This window comes from Bos grunniens, chromosome 11, assembly GCF_055505025.1.
Source record: "Bos grunniens cultivar Pamir isolate PY7600 chromosome 11, Bosgru_T2T1.0, whole genome shotgun sequence".
NCBI lineage: Eukaryota > Metazoa > Chordata > Mammalia > Artiodactyla > Bovidae > Bos > Bos grunniens.
This window is the reverse complement of record NC_141175.1, coordinates 64,822,319-64,849,066: the sequence shown is the minus strand read 5'-3', so window position 1 is coordinate 64,849,066 and position 26,748 is coordinate 64,822,319. Positions and strand designations below refer to the sequence as shown.

At 41.3% G+C, this 26,748-nt stretch overlaps 1 long non-coding RNA gene across 10 annotated transcripts in view; it reads right to left on the bottom strand.

The window, feature by feature from the left end:
• LOC147363259 (uncharacterized) overlaps nt 1-26,748 on the bottom strand; it is a 408,991-nt gene that overhangs the window by 119,553 nt on the left and 262,690 nt on the right. Inside the window, exon 4 of one of the 10 annotated variants that reach the window (XR_015135907.1) lies at nt 15,013-15,208. The exons of the other annotated variants lie outside the window; for them this stretch is intronic. This is a non-coding gene — a long non-coding RNA (uncharacterized LOC147363259). Of the gene's footprint in view, nt 1-15,012; nt 15,209-26,748 lie in introns of those variants that run through there. 10 annotated transcript variants of the gene reach the window in all.

The following is a 26,748-nucleotide window of genomic DNA, read 5'->3' as shown; positions in this document are numbered from 1 at the left end:
ACCTTGGAGCCTGCCCAGCACAAGTTACTCAAAAGCTAACTTCAGTCAGCTGGTGGTAGCTATCTGGAGCGAGATTAGCAAAGATACTCAAAGCAAATGAGCCCCATCTCAGTTCATTTATTCAATGGCATCTGTCTTTTGGACATGTACTATATCCTCAATAAATGAGGAGGAGGTAATAGGGAAATAGTAGAGAACAAAGCAGAAACAGACCTAGTCCTCGAGAAGTTTACATTCTAGTAGGTGGAGACGGACAATAAATAAATATGTAATATCGGGGGTTCATGAGGGGTTAGAGAAAAACATTATACCTTAGAGTTGAAGATTGTGAAATCCACCTCCTTTTTGCCTTCACTACAGAGGCTGAACTCAGTGGGTGAAATGGCCAACTAAGACTGTAACAACTTCACTAGCCCCACTGCTATCATTTATGAGCTTTGTGAACTATATGAGGCAGCTCCCCAATTTGAGAGAATCTTACTTTTTACAATGATAAAATGGATAAAATGGAGAGTAGGTGGGAATATGTGGCCTCAGCGGTCCTTTCTAGTTTTAATTTTCTATACCTTTTATGGGTAGATTTTGCTTTAAAACAGGAGTCAATCTATTGAGTGTTCTTAGTTTTAAATTTTTTTGAACTAAAAATAAAATTTTAATTCTTATATATTCTTCTTATATTCAAAACATTAAGTGACAATCCATGACAACTTACACAAAAGAGCAAATGTTTCCCTTATAATTTCCCTAGGTGACTTTAATTTACTATCCTTAGCCAACAAGTAAGTTATTGATTTATCAAGGCAAATTCCTATATATTGCTATATAGTTCTCTCTTGTGGGTGATAATTTTGATCTCTCCTAATTTTGCAAATCTCCAGTTCTTTTGCCAATCCCAAACACTGACTTGGGGACAAAACGTGCCATGATAAAAGTCTGCTCTGGGTGAGGAAGGGGTAGGATATGACATTGCATGTACTTCCATTCCTGTGATAGATGCTTCTTTCAGTTAAACAGCTAACTATTTAAACAGAAGAATGACTAATTCAAAATCCATGCAGAAAGCTCAACACTTGGAAATATGCATCTACATTACCTGAACTAAGATTAAGAGAAATCATCTTATATTACCATCATCACAAAAATAAACTGTATAAAGTTGCCAAGGTCCTTCTACTCAAAACTATGACTTTTCCAGTAGTCATGAATGGATGTGAGAGTTGGACTATAAAGAAAGCTGAGTGCCAAAGAATTGATGCTTTTGAAGTATGGTGTTGGAGAAGACTCTTGAGAGTCCCTTGGATAGATAGCAAGGAGATCAAACCAGTCAATCGTAAAGGAAATCCGTCCTGAATATTCACTGGAAGCACTAATGCTGAAGCTGAAGCTCCAATACTTGGCCACCTGATGTGAAGAACTGACTATTGGAAAAGACCCTGATGCTGGGAAAGATTGAAGACGGGAGGAGAAGGGGATGACAGAGAATGAGATGGTTGGATGGCATCACCAACTCTATGGACATGAGTTTGAACAAGCTCTGGGAGTTGGTGATGGACAGGGAAGCATAGTGTGCTGCAGTCCTTGGGGTCAAAAAGAGTCTGACATGACAGAATGACTGAACTGAACTAAACTGATAAAGTCGCAAAATATTCATATCAGGCTATCATCATGATTAGGATTCTAAGACTAACCTTCTTATCCTTATCAGTAGTTATTCAACAATCTTTCTTCAACTCTTTATCTTTTATCTATGCTACTGTTGCTATTCAGTTGATAAGTTGTATCTGACTCTTTGTGACCCCATAGACTGTAGCACACCAGGCTTCCCTGTCCTTCACTATCTCCTGGGGTTTGCTGTTTGATCAAATTCATGTCCATTGAGTCCACGATATCATCCAACCATCACATCCTCTGTTGCCCCCTTTTCCTCCTGCCTTCAATCTTTCCCAGCATCAAGGGTCTCTTCCAATGAGTTAGTTCTTCACATCAGGTGGCCAAAGCATTGGAGCTTCAGCTTCAGCATCATTCCTTCCACTGAATATTCAGTGTGGATTTCCTTTAGGATTGACTGGTTTGATATGCTTGCAGTCCAAGGCATTCTCAAGAGTCTTCTCCAGCACCACAGTTCAAAAGCATCAATTCTTCAGCAATCAGTCTTCCTTATGGTCCAACTCTCACATCCATACATGACAACTAGAAGAACTATAGCTTTGACTATACTGACCTTTGTTGGCAAATTGATGTCTCTGCTTTTTAATACCTTATCTAGGTTTGTCATAGCTTTTCTTCCAAGGAGCAAGCTTCTTTTCATATCATGGCTGCAGTCACAGTCTGCAGTGATTTTTGCAGCCCAAGAAAATAAAATCTGCCACTGTTTCCATCTTTTATCTATGTCTTACCATAATGTGATCACCTATGTGAGCTTATGCTAACAACCATACTATCTACCATAAACCTGATAACTACTAACTTTGCAGGTAAGACTTGATAAAGAATCATTCTGAAGAAGCAGCTGTTCACTTTCCCTTAGAAACTCTTTACAAACAGCAATAGTGTCCAAATCAGAAAACATTAGACCCTCTGGCTATCAAAAAAGAAAAATCTGCCAAGAATCTCTTCAAATGTTTAACCCAATTGGAGTGTGATATATATTTTTTAACTTTTTAAAAAATTCTTCAGTGTTTTTCCCCCCAATGGAAAAGATTTTATTCAGATTTATCAATAGTATGGTTGGTTAATTGAGTCTTATAATAAATACTACCACTGCATTTACTTACATGTTCTGAAAACAGGTCTTTTATCCATTCTTTAGATGAGACTTTTCTTTGTCTTCATTAGACATATATCAGTTTTTCAACCTCGTAATTCAGTAGGGATAAAAAATGTCACATGTTACATCAGGCTGGTACTAAAATCTAAATAAGTTTTAGGTAGTCTAGTAACATAAAGTTCAGTAGAGATCAGACTCAGCTATAAGAATAAATGAATTTTTTAAATGATATGCCAACTTTTCACATACAACAAGATTCTTAAGAAATTGTAACCACAGATATTTTGCCATAACCACCCTTTTATTTAATAAAAATTTTTTGAAAGTTTCCTCCAGGCTGGGTTCCAGAGTTGGCACTGAAGATATCCCTGCCTTCAAGAAATTCACAAGCTAATATAACTGAGTGCTTCCAACACATGTTTTAAAATTATACTTCTCATTACCTAGCAAGTCTGTCCCCAAAAGTCACAATGAAACTCATCTTTGATAAATTGAGTCATACTTGAATATGCCATTTAAATAATCCTGTGGTACAGTGGGAATCCTTTTATTACATAAGGCAAATAACACTTCTAATTTGATATTTAGATGTTTATACCTTGAGTTTTCTAAAAGGTATTTCTATATGTAATATATTTAATCATTCAGCTATGATATATTGGAAAGAACACTTAGAGGAACTAAACTTGGATTTAAACACTGAATATAATCTTAGGCAACTTACTGTTGGCCTTATTAGTAAAAAATGAATAATATCTCACAGGCTGGATAGGAAGAGATGTCAAATGGTGGGTGTGGCAACCGATACCCATTATGGCTCCCCATGATCCTGGTACCCATGCCGTGTAGAGTCCCCTCCCAGACTGAATTAGGACCATTCCATATGACCATCAGAATGAAGTGCATATGACGTCCAAGGCTAGGTCACAACAGACACTGCAGCATTCACCATCTTCCCTTACACCACTCTTTCTGGGGAAAGCCAGCTGCCTCATCCTGGAAACACTCAAGCAGTCCCATGGAGAACCCCTGTGAAAGGTAGCTGAGGCCTGCCAACAAGAAACCAGTAAGGGAACCATCCTAGAATTGGATCCTCAAGCCTCAGTCGAGCCTTCAGACAACTACAGCCCTAAATGACTTCTGACTTCAACCTCATGAAAGACTTTGAGTCAGAACCACCCAGACCCACAGAAACTGTAAGAGTTAATAAGTACTTTTTATTGTTTTAAGTCACCGAGTTTTTGGTAATTTGTTATACTGCAATAGATAGCTAATACAGATTATGAAAGCTCTGTGTATATAACAAGAAGAAAAATAAATTAGAAAGAATATCTTCTTTCATTCTCTCAACAACTGTCGACAAACAGACTCTGTGCCCAGTTATGTGCTGGGTCTATAGTTACGGTGGTGAGCAAAACACAGACCCTGCCCATAAAAGTTTACCATGAAGCCAGGAAGATGGCCAACTAAATAATCACAATAAAGTGTGAAAGTTGCCATGGCAAGGAAATACAGGATACTTTTGAACCCTGTTTCAAGGACAGCTAATCTTTTCCAAGAAGTCAAGGGAAGCATCTAGAAGAAAAGTTTTTAAATCTAAGAAGACTGTTGAGATAAATAGAAGAGAGATAAAAAGTTGCCTTTTTCACTTAACCAGCAAATTTGGAATAGATGGATTAGAATTGAAAAATTCAGAACTGCCAATATCAACTTCCATTCATTCTTCCAGCCAAAATGTGCTGAGTGCCTACTATGTGCCCAGGACTGTTCTAGGCTCTGGAGGTTCATCAAAGACTAAAGAAAGAACAAAATCCCTGCCCTCATTATTAGTCTTAAAAAAAATAGGAAACTATACCTGGGGAGGTGGTAGAATAATAATGGTCAGGGGTACAGGTTTTGAACTCAGATCTGCCTCTTACTGGGTTTGTCATCTTAGGTAAGATTTTTAACCTCTCTGTGCCTCAGTTCCCCAAGTGTAATAAGAGCACCTAGCTCCTGGGTTGCTATAAGAAAACAAATGAGTTAATGCTCATCAAACCTTTAGAATAACATCTAGCACATAGTAAGAGTTCAATTTATTGTAGCTATTTTTGATTTTCTTGCAATCTTACTTACAAAGCCCTCCTGTTCCCAGTTGAAGAAAAGGCACAAGGTTAAATTTAAAATACATGAGATCCTCACGAAGTAGGTCATTTCTATTTCAGCATAAGGTTGACATCCTGAGTAATTTATTGCCTGAATAATTCTGAAACACAGAAATGCAAATGTACAAAAGTTCTAACCATGTTGCAGATGGAAAAATGCTCCTTATCCAAGAACTTGTTTCATCTGTTAAACAACCCCTAAAATGGGCTCTTTCTACATAATGCTAAAACAACCTGTTGAGAAATAAGAAATTTAGTATGGTCTAGTCCCAAAGAAATTGCCTTTATATTCAAATACAAACTTTAAGAATAGTTTTGCATTTGATCAAATATTTTGAATGAATAAATACCAACTAAAATAATAATGTCGGCCTTGAGAACAATAAACACTGATTCCCTCCTTGTTTCCTTTATCATTTCTCTCCAGCCCAGTTTTGAACGGAAAGAGGTGGCCAAGAACAAATGGTTCCTCAAAAATGTTTCATCCCTGGATATCTTACTAACAATTATTTCATGTGTTTCAGGCCCCAGAGAGTAGCTATAGCTGGAGTGCTTCAGTGAAGAGCGGACGATCGCAAAATCGTAGACACTAAAGATGGAAAAGACCTTCGAGGTCATCTTGTCTACTCCTGTCAACTCAGTCCTGTTCCCCACAGCAAATTCTCAGGGGCTTTCGACAGCCAACTTGTAAATGATTCCAGCACCACTGGCCTGCCACTGTTCCCCTGGAGAGACCACTCCACTGTCTAATAGACCTTTCTGTTAGGTAATTTTTTTCCTTGATATTCAGCCCAATTTTACCTTTTCTTAGCTTCATCCCGTTATTCATTGACATACTGCATTGGACCAGGCTAAGCATCTCTTCTCCTCATTCAGTGTAGATACCTTGTCAGATTAATTATGACATCAGCGGCTTCAGCCAGCCACATTTACAAGGTCCAACACAGTAGCATTTAGGCAGACAGATTTGGCTTGAGTGTCCCATCAAGGAATCTATGCAAAGAATGCCACAGATGCAAGAAGATCTCTTGCTCTTTGTCCCTCATTATCTATTTCCACAGCTTGCTTAGGGTTCATGTGTTTAAGAGCAGCAATGTTTGATACCTTTGGATTTCCCTAAAATCTTTCTCTTTCTCTCTATTCCTTCTCTATTCTGGCTCCAGGATAATCAGAAGGGGCCTCAAGAATGGCCCTCCTTTAGATGGTAGTTTACCAAGGCATGGTCTTTTACATCCTAATAAGAGATCCTAATATTGACTCCAGTTTTTTGCCCTAGGACAGAACATCCCTATTCTAACTGCCTGGAAAATCCCATGGACGGAGGAGCTTGGTAGGCTGCAGTCCATGGGGTCGTGAAAAGTCAGACGTGACTGAGCGACTTCACTTTTACTTTTCACTTTCATGCACTGGAGAAGGAACTGGCAACCCACTCCAGTGTTCTTGCCTGGAGAATCCCAGGGATGGCAGAGCCTGGTGGGCTGCCATCTATGAGGTCGCACAGAGTCGGACACGACTGAAGCACCTTAGCAGCAGCAGACAGCCTTGGATTTATAAAACTGAGGATGAATTGGTTTTAAGTGGGTTTTGTTCATATTGCCAATGTAAGACTTTGGGGAAAAGCCGTTAACTTTTGTGTGTGTGTGTGTGTGTGTGTGTGTACATGTGTGCATATGCATCTGTCTTTGTACAATCACTCTGTGGTTTATGAATTTTATAATTATATTTTGGTCATCAAACATAGTAGTGACTGTGGAGCACATCCTGTCACATCCTAAAAGAGAAACATTTTTAATCACAACTCAATGCAAAATATCCATGCATATACATATATATATATACATATATATATACACACATACATACACACAACTGAAAGAAAATTTCAGGAAATAATATTTATCCTCACCTAATAGGAAATCTCTATTTGCTATTCTCATCTTTTTCAATTATTTACAATGATGGCCTCAGCCCTTTAGGGCTTCCCTGGTGGCTCAGACGGTAAAGAATCTGCTCACAATGCAGGAGAACCAGGTTTGATCCCTGGGTTGAGAAGATCCCCTGGAGAAGGGAATGGCTACCCACCCCAGTATTCTTGCCTGGAGAATTCCAGGACTGTAGCGCTATAGTCCATGGGGTCACAAAGAGTCGGACACAACTGAGGGACTAGCACTTTCACTTACACCTTTTCCTCAACCCATTAGATTGATTTTACAGCCCACTAATGAGTCAAAGCCAAGAGTTGAAAAACCCAAATGTAAAGCCAGCCCCCCTGACCTCCAACCCTGTGGAGCAGCTGGTGTTGAGAGCTAGCCTCTGCTCTTTGCACCTGTCTCCACTGTGACTACTGCCCAGAACCTCAAGAAGCTTCATTTCACTTTTATCAGCTGCCACAGGCAGCTCCTGGTTCCCTAACCTCAGCTCCCAGGACTGAAGGAGACTGAGAGGTAGAGTTATGAAGATTGCCAAGCTGAATGGCCATGTCAGCTTCCTCCCAAGAGGCTCAAAGTCCCCCAAACACACTGCATATCAGGACTGGGGGCAGCAGATGAAGGGCTAGAGACAAAAGTCCTTCCGAGATTGATTTTATAATCAAGCTCTAAGATACACCTCTGTGTGGTGGCCACGATTCAACAATTCTATAAATCCATCAATGGCAATATCAATGCATATGCAAAAATACATCTCAAAAAGGCTTCCAGCTAAATAATGTCTAGTGTCATGATGGAGGTCCTCATGCCTCTTATAAGCATTTCCTCTCCTCACAGGACTTTTTGTTCCCTTAGTGTTTATTTCTTGCAACTACATTATATATGAGAACTTAGGGAAACGAGTTAAAAGTTTTATATGTATTTCTCTAAAACTTTCTGTTTTTTTCCTTGTAATTAGTTTCATTTACTGGTTCTCCTAAAACAAGTTGAGTAAAATTCCCCTCCAGAATGATAATTCACCCTTTTAAAAAGGAAAAGACATGTTGGGTGACTTCTAGCTGTGTGGAGTGGAAGATGCCCATTTCTGTCACAGACCATCTAAGGATAACCCTGGATCTGGAAGCCAGAGCCTTCCGAGGACATTAGCATACAGGTCAACTGCTTTTCATGACTATCTGCTCTACAGAGCTTTGTATTACATGGTAGCTTCAACTAAGTAACAGGAATCTGGTAAGTCCTATTTTGCAGCTGGAAAAGCCAAGGCTCAGGGAGGTGGAACAATTTACCAAGGTCACAGAGCAGATGAAGGAACTGAAATTTAAACCAAAGCTCTGAATCCAAAGCCCACTCTCCCTCCTCTTCAAAAAGACTGCCTCAAAGTAATAAACAAGAGGGACAGATGGAAGTCAATTCCATTTGTATCAGTAACTATTTTAAACGTAAATACTGGTCTAAATGGACCAAAAAGGTGGCCTCTCCATTAATACACATTGGTTTGCACATTAAAAAATATTCTTATGTTAATACTACATATGAGGATTCATTATCTAGACATTTTTTCCATGCAAAGACACATCAGAAATCAAAATTACAGTCAAGGTTAAAATGCGATTTGATGAATAAATTTTAACTCCAAAATGTACGTAGAGTATATAATGAATGACATGAAGGTATAAATTAGTATACTAGATAGGATACATGACCCACTTTCTTAAAAATAAGCAAAGATATTTATACTTCAAAAAATAAGGAATTTGCTGTATTAAAAAGGGATACATCACTGTGAGGGTGATGTGTAACCAAAAATGCAACTCAAAACATCAGAATGCAAATTGCAAAAAAAAAAAAAGTAAATTGTTTGCCCAAACCAAAGGAATTCTTACAAAAGCAAGTTCACTGTGTATTTCAAACATTTATTCAATTTTACTTTTAAAGAATTACTATGTCCTTTAAAAAGCACTACTATGTAAAGTATGGTTTACTAGTATCTTTACTCCATCTTGTGTGTGGTTACACACAAGAAAATAGCAAGAAGTTCATCCATATTTAAAATTAGTTGGGCTTCCCTGGTGGCTCAGTGGTAAAGAATCTGCCTGCCAATGCAGGAAACACAGTTTCAATCCCTGGTCCGGGAAGATCCCACATGCCGTGGAGAAACTAAGCCCATACACCACAACTACTGAACCCACATGCCACAATTACTGAAGCCCATGCTACCTAGAGCCCATGCTCTGCAGAAAGAGACGCCACCACAATGACAAGCCCACCCACCACAACTAAAGAGTAGCTCCTGTTCACTGCAAGTAGAGAAAAACCCACGCAGCAATAAACCCAGCACAGCCAAAAATAATACATAAAATTAAGCTATCAGCACTGGTCTCAGCATTGGTAATAATCAACATGGTGATGAAGATGGATACAGTTCTCTGCCCCTTGAAGTTTTTGACTGAAGCCAGGGGCCCAGCATTAACGCTGGAAGGCAGACCCCTTGCAGATGGTAAGCAATGCTCCCTCTAGACATGAGGTGGTTCTCACTCCCTTCCTTCCAATAAGTGGCTTAAGCCACTTATAAATGCTGCATAGGAAAATCTTCTGTCCAACCTTGACCTTTCTGCTGAGGCCAACATGCAACATATTTATACATTCAAAAAGCCTCGTAAATCATTTCAGCTTCAACAGAAACCTAGTTGAAAAGACAAACTAGGGCTAGAGAGTGAAGAGGAAAATGAGTAGCCAAAGCAATCTGAGATGGAACACAAGTATCAGACAGTTCAATGAGAGATTTGAAGTCAATCTCCAGCCAAAGACACTGACTGCAATATTTACCATCCCAGACCTCTGGATCATTTTAAAATAATGTTGACCTCCCCCTCTGAATCTTTTAAGCCTCAGGATATATGTGGGGTAATAAAAAATGTAAATGGATTGAAAGCTTGGTTCTTATGAAGTAAGACGGTTAACTTCAAGTTAACCTGTCTAGACATGTGAATAAAGTCTTTTAAAAGTAGAAGGCCCAACAGGGCCAAGATAGGTTTTTCCAGGGCTGTCCTGTGGCTGAATAATTTTCCATGAGCTCAACTCACTTCATGGAACAACTTTAAAAATAACAAAGAAATAATAAATCTCACCATATGGAAATCTCTTTGGCCTCCACGTAATTCTCTGCCTTCTCTCTTTTTGTATTAATATCATAGCTTTCCATAGGTGGTATGCAGAGAGTATCTGAATCATCACACCCTGCAAAGACTGGCATTCCAGGCCATTTTTCTACCTTGACCTACTGAGGCTGTAACCATCTAAACCCATATGGAGGATATCACCATGGGGGCAATTTGGTGGTTTAGTTGCTAAGTGTTGTCCGACTCATGCAACCCCATGGGCTATAACCCACCAGGCTCCTCTATCCATAAGATTTTCCAGGCAAGAATACTGGAGTATATTGCCATTTCCTTTTCCAGGGGATCTTCCCCACCCAGAGATCGAATCCAGGTCTCCTGTGCTACAGGCAAATTCTTTACCAACTGAGCTACCTGAGCAGTTTAGAAGAGCATTATGATGGAGAGAATCCTTTGGGCATAAAAGGATGACACCAGTGATCAGTACTACCCTTGACAGGATAAGAGGCCCCAGCACTGGGACCCATGCTTGGGGGCCAGCTCAGCACCTCCTCTGACTTGTCCTTCCCCACAAGTTCCTGAATTCCAAAATGTCCTGCCCAAAGAGCCTCTCCTCCTTTCCCATATACTAACCACAGAGGGCTCAATTACAGCAATCAGCCAGAGGGCAGGGAATATCACCAAGAAAGGAGAAGATGGGAATTCCCCCCACCTCCCATCCCACCAGAAACATGTTACCCATGAGGGGCTTTCTCCGTGTGGAAAGACATGGCCTTGTATCATACTGGGACTCCAGATTACTATATAGGATTGGGTATTCTAAGGACAGTGAGAGAAGGACAGGTTCTCCCAAAATCCAATAGAATGTATTTATAGACATATACACATATATGTGTGTGCATATATATAGATAGGTAGATACATATATATGTGCATATATCTATATATACATACACATTTATAGAGATAGAGAGAAGGTTTATTTTAAGAAATTGTGGAGGCTGTCAAGTCCAAAATCTGCAGGGTAGACCAGCAGACTGGAAACCCAGGGAAGAGTTGTTGCAGCTCAAATCTAAAAGCAGTCTGCTAGCAGAGTTTACTTTTCTGTTAAGTCTTTTTTCTATTAAGGCCTTCAACTGACTGAATGAGGCCCACCCACAGTATAGAGGGTGATCTGTTTACTCAAAATCTTCTCATTTAAACCTCAATCTCACCTAAAAAATACCTTCACAGAAACATCTAGAATAACGTTTGACCAAGTATCTGGGTACTGTGACCTCACCAAGTTGACACATAAAACTAACCATCACAGAGAAAAATATGTTTCATGTTGATGTTGATCATATCCCACAAAGCAGGCCTGCTTGATGTACCTTTTACTTAAACACACACACAAACACACACACGTCATTGTATGCTTTGTGTGTTCAATAGTAAGTCTACATAGATTTCTACTCACCAGTAGTAAAAAGTAGAATAAATACACCTTAGCACCCCCAATAGAGAAGGAAATGGCAACCCACTCCAGTGTTCTTGCCTGGAGAATCCCAGGGACAGGGGAGCCTGGTGGGCTGCTGTCTATGAGGTCGCACAGAGTCGGACATGACTGAAGCAACTTAGCAGCAGCAGCTCCCCCAAAAGATCATAAGTTCTGTGTAAAGAGAAAAAGTTTCATCTTCTATGTCCATGTGGCATCACCCTGGTGCCAACAAGTATGTAGTCTATGTTTAAGGCCTATGTATTGTCTGATTAGCCCTTCTTTTGCAACAGTAATGCCAAGCCTCCATCTAAAGCATGTTACTGTATTTTTAGGAGATCAAGTTGACAAATGTGAAATCCCTGGGCAGAGAATTCCCCTTTTGTCTTTTCTTTAAATTGATACTTTTATTGATAAATAATTTATTTTTAATTTTTGTTGGAGTAAGTTCATTTACAATGTTGTGTTAGTTTCTGCTGTACAGCAAAGTGAATCAGCTATATGTAAATATATATCCTTTCTTTTCCGGACTTCCTTCCCATTTAGGTCACCACAGAGCAGAATTCCCCCTTTACTTTTCTTGTAGGCAAAGCCAGGAGCAGAGGAAAAGAAAGAAACAGAGGGAAAGAAAAAGGCCAAGCAGAAAAGCAGAGGTATCTATCACATGAGCCATTGGGTCCACCCCAGAGTTTTCTCAAGCACAGTTATGGCATCTTTATGTACTGATTCACAAACATCTATTAAGCACCTGCAATGTGGCAATGTCTGTCCTCTTAAAGTTATCATCCTTATTCCAAGCAATACACGTTTATATGAAATCCCTTATAGTTAGGAGGGGTCTGCAGGGTTCCCCTCTGGGACACACTCGCTTCTTCCCTGCTGAGGGTCACGTTGAGAGTTTTAGACCAAAAGTGACATCATCTGGCCTCCAGTTTCAGCTGTGCCACCGTCTCCCTCGGCGATGTCAGATCAGTCACACTTTTCCCTTCCTCTACTAAATAGGATGGCAATTACAATGACTTAACGACTTGTGGACATGTTATGAAGATCAGTGAGATAATGCATGTGAGAGGACTTTTTGTATAAGTGAATACAAATATAAGGTATTTCTAGAAGCTGCCCTGAAGACTTTTCCTCCTTTTAGGAGAAGCCGTCAGAGGTGACAGGCAATAGCATAAGGCAACAGCCACATTAGGGTGAGACTCTGGAATTTTCCATCTGCTTGATACCTCCACCAAGGTCCCTCAAACATGCCACCAAGGCCTGATCCCAAATAATATGCCCATTAGCCTTCCATATATATGTGATATTCACCCACCAAAGTGCCCATGCCTTTGGGTTAAATTTGCCCCACAAAGAACCAGCATATTAAGTTATAATTTATAGCCTTTTCTATTTCAATGTGCCTTGACTTACTGAGCCTCATTCTAATATCACTGGGCTTTCCTGTTGGCTCAGATGGTAAAGAATCTTCCTGCCTTGCAGGAAACCCAGGTTCAATCCTGGGTTGGGAAGATTCCCTGGGGAAGAGAATGGCTACTCACTCCAGTATTCTTGCCTGGAGAATTCCATGGATAGAGGAATCTGGAGGGCCATATGGGGTCATAGGGTCACAAAGAGTTGGACATGACTGAGTGCCTAACACTTACACTTTCACTTTTCATTCTAACATCACCAGAAAGCATAAGAGAAAAAGCATAGCTGGAAAGCAGAGGAAAAAGGGATCAGTAAAACACTGTTTTACAGATTGGGGAATTGAGGCTCAAAGAAATGAAAATAGTTATCTAGCATCACATGGCTAATCAGTGACAGAACTGCAGCAATCTCTCAAGCCACTGTCTTCCCTCCTCTAAGTACTTCATGCTGACAATTTCTCTGTACCAGATGGATTAGAAAAAATGTTTTGTTATTACAAATCTACTAGATGAAAGGACTCTATTTAGCACCTAGCCAAATTATAGGTACACAATTAATGCTTTTGAACTGTGGTGCTGGAGAAGACTCTTGTGAGTCCCTTGGACTGCAAGGAGATCCAACCAGTCAGTCCATCCTAAAGGAGACCAGTCCTGGGTGTTCATTGGAAGGACTGATGCTGAGGCTGAAACTCCAATATTTTGGCCACCTCATGTGAAGAGCTGACTCGCTGGAAAAGACCCTGATGAACTCCAGGAGTTGGTGATGGACAGGGAGGCCTGTCGTCCTGTGATTCATGGGGTCACAAAGAGTCGGACATGACTGAGCGACTGAACTGAACTGAACAGATACTCAATAAATGCTTTTTGACAAATTGTTAATAAGACTTTATGGTAGGGCACAGTGTTATTTTTTTCCAATTGCTTCCACATTTATAATCTCATTTTTATCTGCATAACTAATGGGGCAGGTGTGATCCAATTCAAGAATAGGAAGCTAAGGCTCTGAAAGGTTACAGGCCTTCTAAAGTAGGAACAGAGCTAGCAATCCGACTACTGGGCATATACCCTGGGAAAACTACAATTCAAAAAGACACATGCACCTCAGCATTCACTGCAACACTATTTATAATAGAAAGGACATGGAATCAACCTAGATGTCCATCAACAGATGAATGGATAAAGTAGATATGGTACTTATATACAATGGAATATTACTCAGCCATAAAAAGAAATGAATTTGAGCCAGTTGTAGAGAGGTGGATGAAACTAGAGCTGTTACACAGAGTGAAGTAAATCAAAAAGAGAAAAACAAGTATCATATATTAACGCACATATATGGAATCTAGAAAAAGATTGAACCAATTTATGGAGAAGAAATGGAGATGCAAATGCAGAAAACAGACTTGTGGACTCAGTGGGGGGAGGAGAGGATAGAAGAAATTGAGAAAGTAGCATTGACATATATATATACTATCATGTGTAAAATAGATAACTAGCAGGAAGCTGCTATATAACATAGGGAGCCTAGCCTGGCACTCTGTGATGACCTAGAAGGGTGGAATGGGGGTGGGGAGGGATGTTCAGTAGGGAGGGGACATATATGATTTGCACTGATGTACTGCTGTACAGAGAGCACCACAAGGTTGTAAAGCAATTATCCTCCAATTAAAAAAAAAAGTAAAAATATTAAGTAGGCACAGAGCCTAGCTAGAACTCAGGTGTCCTGACTTGCTGCCCGTGTTCTTCTATGAGCCAGACTCAACACCATCGCAGGAGCTGAAAGAGTTAATGTGGGTGCTGCTGCAGCAAGAACAGATGGCTCCTTGCCTACTGACCAAGGTGACTTTCTGTCCAGAGGAACCTTTCTCCACCTTCATGATAAGGGAGGGTACAGGCAGGTACTGGCTTTATAAGTTGAGTTTATAATGGGGAAATGCTGGGCTTGCCAACAGGGAGGGCTCACAAGGCATCCGGGCCTCTTCCATCAGGATTCTTGGCATTTCACCCTCTATGTAATGACAGTGTAGAGCGTCAGCTCTACATTGTCATTTCTCCATGGGTCATCTAAAAATTCTTGAGCAAAATTAATACCTTTTTCTATAGAGCACACACACACTTTTTTTTTAATATCGTTTTTTAAAATATTTATTTATTTACCTATTGACTGCTGCGTGAGAGCCTTCTCTAGCTGCAGGGAGGGAGAGGCTACTCTCCAGTTGCAGCGTGCAGGCTTCTCATCGCAGTGGTTTCTCCTGCGGAGTGCGGGCTCTACACGTGGGAGCTTCAGTAGTTGTGGCCATGGGCTCAGTAGTGGTGGTGCACGGGCTTAGCTGTCCTGTTGCATATGGGATCTTCCTGGACCTGAAATCAAACCCATGTCCCCTGCATTGGCAGGCAGATTCCTTACCACTGAACCACCAGGGAAGCCCCCTTGCACACATACTTTTTACATAGCTTTGAAATTAATTCTTTATATATGACTTTTTTCTAATTAGACTCTTGGACAACAATGTCAAACTCTCTGTCTTGATTTTATCCTTGTATCTCTAGCATCCCACTTGAGTAACATAGAACTTCAACAAATGTTTGTTGAAATAAAATTAGGGTGGCTCAAACACCCCTGGGAGGAGTAAAATACTAAGTCACAAACACTTCAGTCTGAATTAGTTTGCCCTGGGTCTTTAGTGAGGACAGCCAGGGTCCTAGACACTCGAGGGGCACAAAGCAGAGAGAAAGGAGGAGGAGCTGGCCAAGGACGAGTCCCCAGCAGGAGAGTCCTAGCCCCAGAATGTGTGTGTGTGTGTGTTAGTCGCTCAGCTGTGTCCCACTCTTTGGGACCCCATGGACTGTAGCCCACCAGGCTCCTCTATTCATGGAATTCTCCAAGAATACTGAATACTGGGAGAATACTGAAGTGGGTAGCCGTTCCCTTTTCCATGATCCCAGGATACCAGGCTCAAACACTATGGTGAATTTTACTGTAACTCCCTTCAGTTTCATTTGAAGAACAAAATGGTTCAAACATTAGGATTCAGGACCGAAAAGTTACAAAATCTGGTATCAACTAAGCTCATAGAGGACTTTCAAGGCAGTAAGTCCCATAGAGGGGCTGACAAGATCTGCCCAGGCCTCACCTTCCCCTCCCACAAACAGGGGTTCAAGGAGCAAGTCTGGCCAGTATTGTTGTTCAGAGAAGCAGGGCACAAACTACCAGGGCTACCAGGGTATACAGCTGATGTCTTCTCCAGGATAACTGGGGTGCTGATTTATCATAGTTTCAGGTCAGTTTTCCCAAAAGAAGTACAATAATGTGCCTCTCCTGGGATGAGGCCAATCTTCAGTGATCTGGACACAGCATTTCATGCAGTCTGATGAGATTACTCAGTGAGTGGAAAAGGAGAAGGAATTTCCCTGTCCAACATATGGAAACAAGATTGAGTTCTGAATAAATCAAAACCATCAAGTGTTTGTTTTATAGACACAGGCCACATTTTTGAGAAAGGGGAATATAGGGTTGTTGTTCTTATCTCTATGGCTTATTGTGGCATTCTTGGATTCTGTTTCTGTTCATCTGTTTGTTGATTTTAGTAGTCTAGTTCTTACTATGTACCCAACATTGCTCATAGATTATCCTATTAAACCTTCCCATTAAATCTATATATTAGACATTCTTATGTCCACTTCCTTGGCAGAAATATCAAAAGAGACAAATTAACACAAGATCACACACCTAACAGCCAGCACAGCAAAGTGATCCACATTCAGCCTTAGCTGACTCCAAAACCTTTGCATTCTCCAGCATTCAAGGCCACTCATGTGTCCTGCCATTTCCCTTCTGCTAAATGGGAGGAGAATCTTTTCTAAATACCAGCTAGGTACAGAACATCATGTTGGTCCAGGTGGGAAAAACAAAAGAAGTGGAAAGCCTAGTCCCATCCCCTCAATGGAATCACCAGTAATGAATAGAGAAAGTATTCAACAAATGTTCATTACTTGAACTATAGCATATGGCTAAGGGATCCAACTCCTTTTGTATCATCTAAGATATGACAATAAGTCAAATGCATGCCCCCCACCCCTACAAGATGAAGACTGAAAAGGTCTTATCACGCCACCTGCAAGAACTTGGAAATTACTCAGTATGCACAAAATTACTATCCATGACTATACATTTTGGGTTCAACCATTTTTTTTTCCTGTAGAATTTTAAAATCCAAGAAATAGGAGGGCTTTCTTCCCTTTCTTTGAGAAATCAAGGTATACAAGTCATCATTTTAAGCTAGGTCAAATTTTTCTTCTTTAGGTTATTAATGTTAGGACCTTAGAATAAAACTGGAAAAAATAGAATGAGTCTATATATGAAGTAGAACCTGAATCACAGCACACAGTCAGGCATTTTAAATCCAACAAATATTACTGACTGTTTTGCCATGGAGCACACACACTTAGAGTCCAAATGCCTTACAAAGGGCTATAGGACCTTTTATGGGCCTGGTTGCAATCTAGCCTCCCAATCTTACTTCCTCCCTTTTCCTAAAACACACATTGTCCCCCAACCAGAACAATTTCACTCCATGTTCCTCCAGGCTGTTGTGGCTTTGAGCTCGCTGCTCCTTCTAATGAGCTGACTTTTCCCCACTCACCATCTAGTAATTTACCTTTATAAACCTTCTCCACCACCTCCTCACTGATGTTTTCCTCCACTCCCTCAAGAAATGTCTTCCTATACCCTCTAATGTGTATGCATGCTCAGTCACTCAGTCATGTCTGACTCTTTGCAACCACACGGACTGTAGCCCACCAGGATCTCTGTCCATAGAATTTTCCAGCCAAGAATACTGGAGTGGGTTTCCTACTCCAGGGGATCTTTCTGACTCAGGGATCAAACCCATGTTTCCTGTTTTCTGCATTGGCATGGGGACTCTTTACCACTGTGCTACCTGAAAAGCCCATTCCCATAATACTTGGGACATAGACAAAGTAGCATGGAGCTCTGGACTGAGGCAGGCTGAGTGCACTGCTGAGACTCAGATCTGTTTGGGCGTATCTGGTGAACAGATGGGGCCAGAGCTTCCTAAGTTAGAACTGTTCCTAAGGGAGATGCAGTCAGGTAATAGAACCTTCATCACTAGGGTGGGCATCACCAAGCATGGTGGGATGTCTCAATCTCAGCCCCCAATGGACTGTGTCTGGTTCCCAGGGACAGAAATGGCTATGAGTAAAACCCCAAAGCTCTATTCATTCCATTCACTCTGCAAGATGTTGGACACAGTTTCCTTAGGTTCCTCTACCACTGTATGTCAGTGCCATTTGTAGCACAAGAAGGTCACAGTTGAAGCAGCATTTGGGGCTCAAGGAGGTAGGGGTGGGGAGGGCATTTACAGAGGGGTAGCACTCAGCAACAAAGGCCCAGAGGTCAAGGCCCAGAAAGTGGCCATGTCAGAACCAGAAGGAGAAGAGAAACAGGTAGATACCCATCAGCTGACTAGACTTGGGTGTGAGTCCACAGGAGACAGCTGGCAGGTGGGCGGACAATGTTAGGATAGACTTTCTATGGAGCTGAGGTAGACGCAGAGAATGGTGACATATAACACCAGTGACTTGTTTGGTGTTGACTGAGTGTCCATCTCCCTGCCCCTTCTAGAAAGAAAATGCCACAGAGATCAAAAGAGAAGTGACCTTGCCTAAGCTTTTTTTATATCCTTCCAATGGAAACTTACACAACACCTGACACATAGGACCTGTTACTCAGGACATGAAGGAAGGAAGGAAGGAAGGAAGGGAGGGAGGAAGGCCGGTCTAGGGGCAATGTTAGGGACATTGTGATCATCTCAGAAAAAGCAAACAACATGAATGAGAACACAGAGATAAGAATAGGGACATGGGGAGAAAACACAAGCCTGACTCAAGTCAAGAATAAATATTAGGGAGTGGTGAGAAAGTAAGTTGTGGGTGGGGGGATCGGCGGTGCAGTGAACGTGTGGGGCAAGGATGAAGAGCCTGGAAACCAGAAGGAGAAGAAATTGTTTAGATTCTGGCTGGGGCTTCCCTGGTGGCTCAGATGTTAAGAAGCCACCTGCAATGCAGGTTCAGTCCCTGGGTCTGGAAGATCCCCTGGAGAAGGGAATGGCTATCTACTCCAGAATTCTTTCCTAAAGAATTTCATGGACAGAGGAGCCTGGTGGGCTACAGTCCATGCAGTCACAAAGAGTCAGACACAACTGACTACCACACACAAATAAGTGATATCATGTAATAGTTGTCTTTCCCTTTCTCAGTTACTTCACTTAGTACGATAGTCTCTAGGTCCGTCCATGTTGCTGCAAATGGTACTACTTCATTCTTTTTTTAAGGCTAATATTGGATTATATATACAAAGCACAACTTCTTTATCCATTCATCTGTTTATGTACACTTGGGCTGCTTCCGTGTCTGGGCTACTGTAAATAAAACTGCTATGAACATTGAGGTGCATGTATCTTTTTTAATTAGAGCTTTCATCCTTTCAAGCTTTATGTCCAGGAGTAGGATTGTTGGAGTTATCATATGGTGACTCTACTTTTAGTTTTTTAAGGAAAAAAAAAATATACTCCATACTGTTCTCTATACAGGCTGCACCAATTTTACATTCTGGGGGGTTATTTTGAGGACAAGGCACAAATTTGTTTTTGTTGATTTAATTGTACAGACATGATGGTCATATAACACCTGTTTCTTAGATGAGAACAATGAAGATCAGAGAAATGAAAAGAACTTTCAATAAGACTTGGCGTCAGATAGACTTCCACATACTCCGTCTCTTTGCTGGACCAAGAATCTTCTCCCACTCTGCTCCCTTCATGTGGGTATTTGAGTGAGCAGCCTGCCTCCAACTAGATGTCCGTGCAGTTCTCAGAGCCTTTTATAACTGAATTGGTCTGTTTCTGGCTTCACTTTCCTCACAAACCCCCACTTATTGAAATCACTGGTAAGACATTAAGATTTTTCAGAATTACCATACTTTATCAGAATCTGCTTTAAGTTCCAAAAGATTCTTCTGCAATCTGCTTTATTCTGTTCCTTCTTTGACTTGTGAACGAAGTCTGGTAGGACGGACGGAGACAGAATGGAGGGAGGGGGGAGAGGAGATGGACAAATTGTTTCATGCTTAGTTCAGCAGCCCTCTTACCTAGGTTTCCTCAACTTTAGAGGAAGCATATTTCATATTTATTGGGATATTTTCCTTCCAAATTTCTTTAAAAATCTCTGAAAATCCATTAAAATGGCAGAAAGAAAAAGGAAAGAATGGGGGGAGGGAAGGAAAGAAAAAAGTCCCCCAGTTTTAGGTCTTCTCTTTGTCCCTATGGAGACAGTTTCCAAATAATTCATGACTACTTAGAACATCTGCCCCACCTATTAAATATGCCCTTCAAATTGGCTTAGAATTTTACTACATCTTTGGCGGATAAAATTTCCTGATTCATAGAGAATGCTTTCTAGGTAGAGCATGCATTGCCCCAACTCCACTTCTGAAACTTGCTCACTGTAGGTAGGTGCAACATTATTGGCTGATTATATTTTATAGATGATTTCCCTTTCCCAAAACAGATGTTTACAAAGTCTTGTCTCCATGAAAAAGTGCCAAGGACCCAGTCCATTTAAACCATTTAAAAGGAGGCAATGAGAACATTTACTGTGCAAAGGGTAGTATATATCTCCATGCAGATCCTGGATAGTATTTTTAACATAAGATTTAATTATAATGATAATGACTTTGTGGTCATATTTCTAAAAAGGGGGGAAAATAAATTTTTAGGCACTTTACGGTCATGTGTTATTACACTAATGAGAAATGGCCATTTTATCCAGGTATCCAGGTACCTGATTATAATAATGAAAAATATTGTTCTACTTTTATAAGCCCTACATTCCAAAAGCCCTTCAGTGCTTCATATCATCATCATCATTACTGTAACAGTTAATTATACACAGACTATCTGGGTATGTGAGTAAGAACACTTGACTATAATCTGACTCACTAATAATGGTAAGGTCAGTGGTTCAAACCCTGGGAAGGATGCTGGCAAACAAAGGGAGTTGCTGCTTCACAAATGCCTCATGTCAGCAGGAATGGAACTGATGGTCTCACAGGGAAGGGAAGGTTGCAGCTTCAACGTTGCTGCAATAGCTCAGGCCTGAGGAGGAGACTTCAGTGCAACTGAACTGAGTTGGCCGGTAACCACTTGGTTTAGAAACACGTGTGTGTGTGTGTGTGTGTGTGTGTGTTAGTCACTTAGCCGTGTCTGACTTTTTGAGATCTCATGGACTGCAGCCTGCCAGGTTCCTCTGTCTGTGGAATCCTCCAGGCTAGAATACTGGAGTGGGTTGCCATTTCCTTCTCCACTGAGACTACCCCAATTTCAAACTTTTCTCTTTTGACAGTACATGAAATGCAAAAAGGCAAAATGACTGTCTGAGGAGGCCTTACAAATAGTAGAGAAGCTAAAGGCAAAGGAGAAAAGGACATTTGAATGCAGAGTTCCAAAGAATAGCAAGGAGAGATAAGAAAGCCTTCCTCAGTGATCAATGCAAAGAAATAGAGGAAAATAATAGAATGGGAAAGACTAGAGGGCTCTTCAAGAAAATTAGAGATACCAAGGGAACATTTCATGTAAAGATGAGCACAATAATGGACAGAAATGGTATGGACTTAACGGAAGCAGAAGATATTAAGAAGAGTTGGCAAAAATACACAGAAGAACTATACAAAAAAGATCATCATGACCCAGATAACCATGATGGTGTGATCATTTGTCTAGAACCAGACATCCTGGAATGCAAAGTGGGCCTTAGGAGGCATCACTATGAACAAAGCTAGTGGAGGTGATGGAATTCCAGGTGAGCTATTTCAAATCCTAAAAATGATGCTGTGAAAGAGCTTCACTCAATATGCCAGGAAATCTCAAAAACTCAGCAGTGGCCACAGGACTGGAGAAGGTCAGTTTTCATTCAATCCCAAAGAAAGGCAATGCCAAAGAATGTTCAAACTACTGCACAACTGCACTCATTTCACACGCTAGCAAAATAAGGCTCAAAATTCTCCAAGCCGGGCTTCAACAGTACGTGAACCATGAACTTCCAGATGTTCAAGCTGGATTTAGAAAAGGCAGAGGAACCAGAAACTCAAACTGCCAACATCTGCTGGATCATCAAAAAAGCAAGAGAGTTCTAGAAAAACATCTACTTTTGCTTTATTTACTATGCCAAAGACTTTGACTGTGTGTATCACAACAAACTGTGGAAAATTCTGAAAGAGATGGGAATACCAGACCACCTGACCTGCCTCTTGAGAATCCTGTATGCAGGTCAGGAAGCAACAGTCAGAACTGGACATGGAACTACAGACTGGTTCCAAATCGGGAAAGGAGTACGTCAAGGCTATATATCATCACCCTGCTTATTTAACTTATATGCAGAGTACGTCATACGAAGTGCCAGGCTGGATGAAGCACAAGCTGGAATCAAGATTGCCAGGAGAAATATCAATAATCTCAGATACAAAGATGACACCACCCTTATGGCAGAAAGTGAAGAAGAACTGAAGAGCTTCTTAATGAAAGTGAAAGAGGAGACTGAAAAAAGTTGGCCTAAAACTCAACATTCAGAAAACTAAGATCATGGCATCTGGTCCCATCACTTCATGGCAAATAGGTGGGGAAACAATGGAAACAGTGACAGACTTTATTTTTGAGGGGCTCCAAAATCACTGCAGATGGTGACTGCAGCCATGAAATTAAAAGATGCTTGCTTCTTGGAAGAAAAGTTATGACCAACCTAGACAACATTAAAAAGCAGAGACATTACTTTACCAACAAAGGTCTATCTAGTCAAAGCTATGGTTTTTCCAGTAGTCACATATGGATATGAGAGTTGGACTACAAAGAAAGCTGAATGCTGAAGAATTGATGCTTTTGAACTATGGTGTTGGAAAAGACACTTGAAAGTCCCTTGGACTACAAGGAGATCCAACCAGTCAATCCTAAATTCCTTTATCAGACCTGAATATTCATTGGAACGACTGATGCTGAAGCTGAAACTCCAATACTTTGGCCACCTGATTTGAAGAACTGACTCATTGGAAAAAACCCTGATTCTTGGAAAGATCAAAGGCGGGAGGAGAAGGGGATGACAGAGGATAAGATGACTGGATGGCATCACCGACATGATGGACAGGAGTTTGAGTAGGCTCCAGGAGTTGGTGATGGACAAGGAAGACTGGAGTGCTACAGTCCATGGGGTTGCAAAGAGTCAGACATAACTGAGCAACTGAACTGAACGGAACTAACTGGCTAACGAGGCCCTAACAAAATGTCACAGGCTTGGTGGCTTAGCGAATTTATTTCCTCACCGTTCAGGAGGCTGGGTGTCCAACACCAAGGTGTTGACAGAATTGGTTTCTTAATTGAAGAGTCTCTGCAGCACCCAGCATGCTGTTTCCTCCTCCTATTGGGATAAATACGTTTGGAAAGCCCTGAGGCTTCTGTTCTTGACTTGTAGATGGCTGTCTTCTCCCTTCTCCATCTTCTCATGGTCTTCCCTCCATATGTATCTGTCTGCTAATTGCTTCTTCTTATAAGGACACCAGCCCTATTGCATTAGAGCCCACTCTAATGAATTCACCTGATTTACTTCTTTAAAGACCCTATTTCCAAATACAGTCACATTCTGAGGTTCTGAAAGTTAAGACTTCAACATGTAAATTGGGGAAGTGGGGCATAAACCAGCTCAGAGCAGACAGGATCACAATTCTGGGCTCAGAAATCATGTATTGTGAGTATGACCCATACTGTCCCTTCCACCCAATCTTCAACCAAAATCTGGCCTTCTAGTTAGAAAGGTAGAATTTGCCCTGTGATTTTTCATGGCTCCTTTCTCTTGGTTCCCATTCAATGTTAAGTCCAAAGTCATCTCCTCAAAGAGGCCTTCTTTGATGGCAGAAACTGATATTGTTGTACAATCCACCCCAGATCACATTGCCCAATTTACTTTTTTCCCAGCACTTACCACTATCTGAAACTGCCTTGTTCCTTTGTTTGCTTTTCACAGTCTGTCTTTCCCATTAGATGCTAAATTCCAAGGTAGCAGAAACCTTACCACGGTTTATAGCTGTGCAGTTATAGGCCAGTGCCTAGCAAAGAGTCTAGCACACAGTTGGGATCAAAATATATTTGTAAAGTAATTGACTTTAAAGGGTTACAAGAAAATAAATGATAAAAGGGGACACAGTCTGCCTGGAGAAAGGACAGTGGGCTGTTGGCCAATAGTTTTTCAGAGGCCCCCTGCTCCTTGGTTAACATACCAAGACCCAGTCATAAAGGCTCAGGGACCAGTTTACCAGCACCCAAAGGACAAATGTATCACTCAGAGGAGGAACCACATGATACCAAGCTCACCAGGCTAATGTACTAAAAGAGGGATGCCTTTGTAGGAACTTACATGGAGCCGGATTGATCTCAAGGACAAGCACATGTTACCTGTGTAGGTAGAAGGTAACCACAAAGGTGATACATATGACTGAATATTTAATCACATCAAGCTAGGTAAAGAACTCACCTGTCAATGCAGGAGACTTAAGAGATGCCGGTTCAATCCCTGGGTCAGGAAGATGCCCTGGAGGAGGGCATGACAACCCTCTCCAGTATTCTTGCCTGGAGAATCCCAAGGACAGAGGAGCCTGGCAGGCTACAGTCCATAGTGTCACAGAGTCAGACAAGACTGAAATGATTTAGCACACACACAAACACACACACACAGCTAAATACTCTGGTCTTACAACAGGAATGGTCTTGCCAATGGCACTGGAAGATGCATATTCCTGTAGCAAAGGCTCCTGACTAATGCTTTAGGGACAATGTCAGCATTTGCTTTGAGGGTTTTTCAGCCAATCCCCCTTTTCAGAAGGCATTCTTGCTTTAGGCCCAAAGAGAAAAAAGAAGCATTAGAAGTTAACCAATATATAACCTCACTGTTTTCATTACAAACCATCTTCTCCCCAAAATCATTCCACCAGAAAGCACCAACTCAAGGATTTATTGTGCTATACCAACAGCCAGTTTCTGAAGTGAAAATATTATAATTTATTGATGAGGAATGGAGATGGGATACATATTCCCTGGGGGTTAAAAGGTTTAATATTTTTGTTTGGTTAGTTTTTTCAGTGATTTTTCATCTCTCTTCCATGTTTGGCTCCTGAGCCACCAATTGCTAGAGAAGGTATCAGTTTGTCTAGGATGAACGGCAGAGTCTGCCCAGAATGTGTAAATGATGAATGTACTTATGTTAGCTGTTATCACTCCACAGCCAGCAAGCTGGAGGGGAGGTGTATTAAGTCAGATCATTCCCAAACACGTTGGGAGAAAGAGAAGATGGAATGGAAGAGTTTATTTTGTTTCTCCCAGTAGGTCAGTTTTAGAATCACAAAGTGCTCTGGGGTCACTCGGAAAATAAGGAAAACAGAATGTATCTGACTGCCGCCCAGGCTGAGGAAGCAAATCCCCAAATCACACAGAACTAGGAAGGATTTGGTTTCATTAAAAGCAGCCACTGGCATTTAGCCCCTGAAGATGAAAGCCAAAGCCCCTTAAACAGGCTCGAACACAAGCTGAATTTCCGGCCAAGTCCCCGGGGTGCCAGGATTGTTACAAAGGAAGGTACCAACGTCCAGAGGTTGGAAAGAGCAGGGACTTTCCAAACATATTTATCCCAATAGGAGGAGGAAACAGCATGCTGGGTGCTGCAGAGACTCTTCAATTAAACACTAAGAACAACCATATCCAGGTTCCTATTTCCACTTTATTGGTTAGGATACCAGGACCTCCACAAGGTTCTGGGGTCTGCTGAGGCTCACATAAGTAGAGGTACCAGAAACCCAACAGATGTCTTCCTGACATCAAAATTCCATATTCCCTCAACCACTTGGAAAAATGAGTATTTCCAAGTCAGTGGGTCAGAGTCCCACCAGGCCTTACCTCTCACGTCTTCATAAATCAGACCCTTGGGCCTTTTGAGTCCACCAAAGTTTACACTCTGGTCTAGCCAAGTTTTCAGAGCCCATTACTAAAAACTTATGTTCCAGCTCACTTTCTGGGTGAGGAAGCTCATTTACCAATTTGGGTATTCATACTGGCCTTCCTCTAAAAAGGACAGAAGTTAGCTATCCAAGATGATGAAAGGGATAAAATATGAAGCCAGCAAAAATGTGTACCCTAATGACATATGCTTTTGTTTCTGGTAGGCCACAGGTTGGAAGTTCTGAACTTTCTAACAAAAAAGAAAAGGAGGGGAGATGGAGGAGAGAAGAGAGGGAGGGAGGGAAAAAAAGAAATGTATCAGATTCATTATGTCCACAAAATTAAAAAAGAAAAACATCAAATGAAATAACAACACTATATCCAACATCCCTAGAATAAGAGACTAAGCACACATTGCAGAGAGCTGTTAGGTCAGCTCTTCTCCTACAGAACATTTCAGTAAAGGCAGTTCTGTAGGAGTCAGGCCATGCCTTCTCCTACGTGCCCTGCTTGGCTCCCTGCTAAGAACACAGCCAGTCTCAGGTGCAGAAGTTTGAGACCCCGTTCCTGTCCTGAGGATATCTCACACCCATTCTGGTTCGCGAGAAAGGTCACAAAAGAATGTACATGGATCCCTGCAATGCCACCCTGGGAGAAAAACATCAGCCTCTGGAACTAAGATGTCAGCCCCACTGTTTCCAGGCCCAAGGTGATGTTGAGGGTATTCCTAAAGGCCCAGAGTCACACCTAAGGGGGTGAAAGCACCTTCCTTCTCTTAAAGGAGTACCTCTGCTCCAGGGAAAGTCACCTCCTAAGGGTCTATCTGAAGTCTCCACCTGAAAAAGTGCCCAC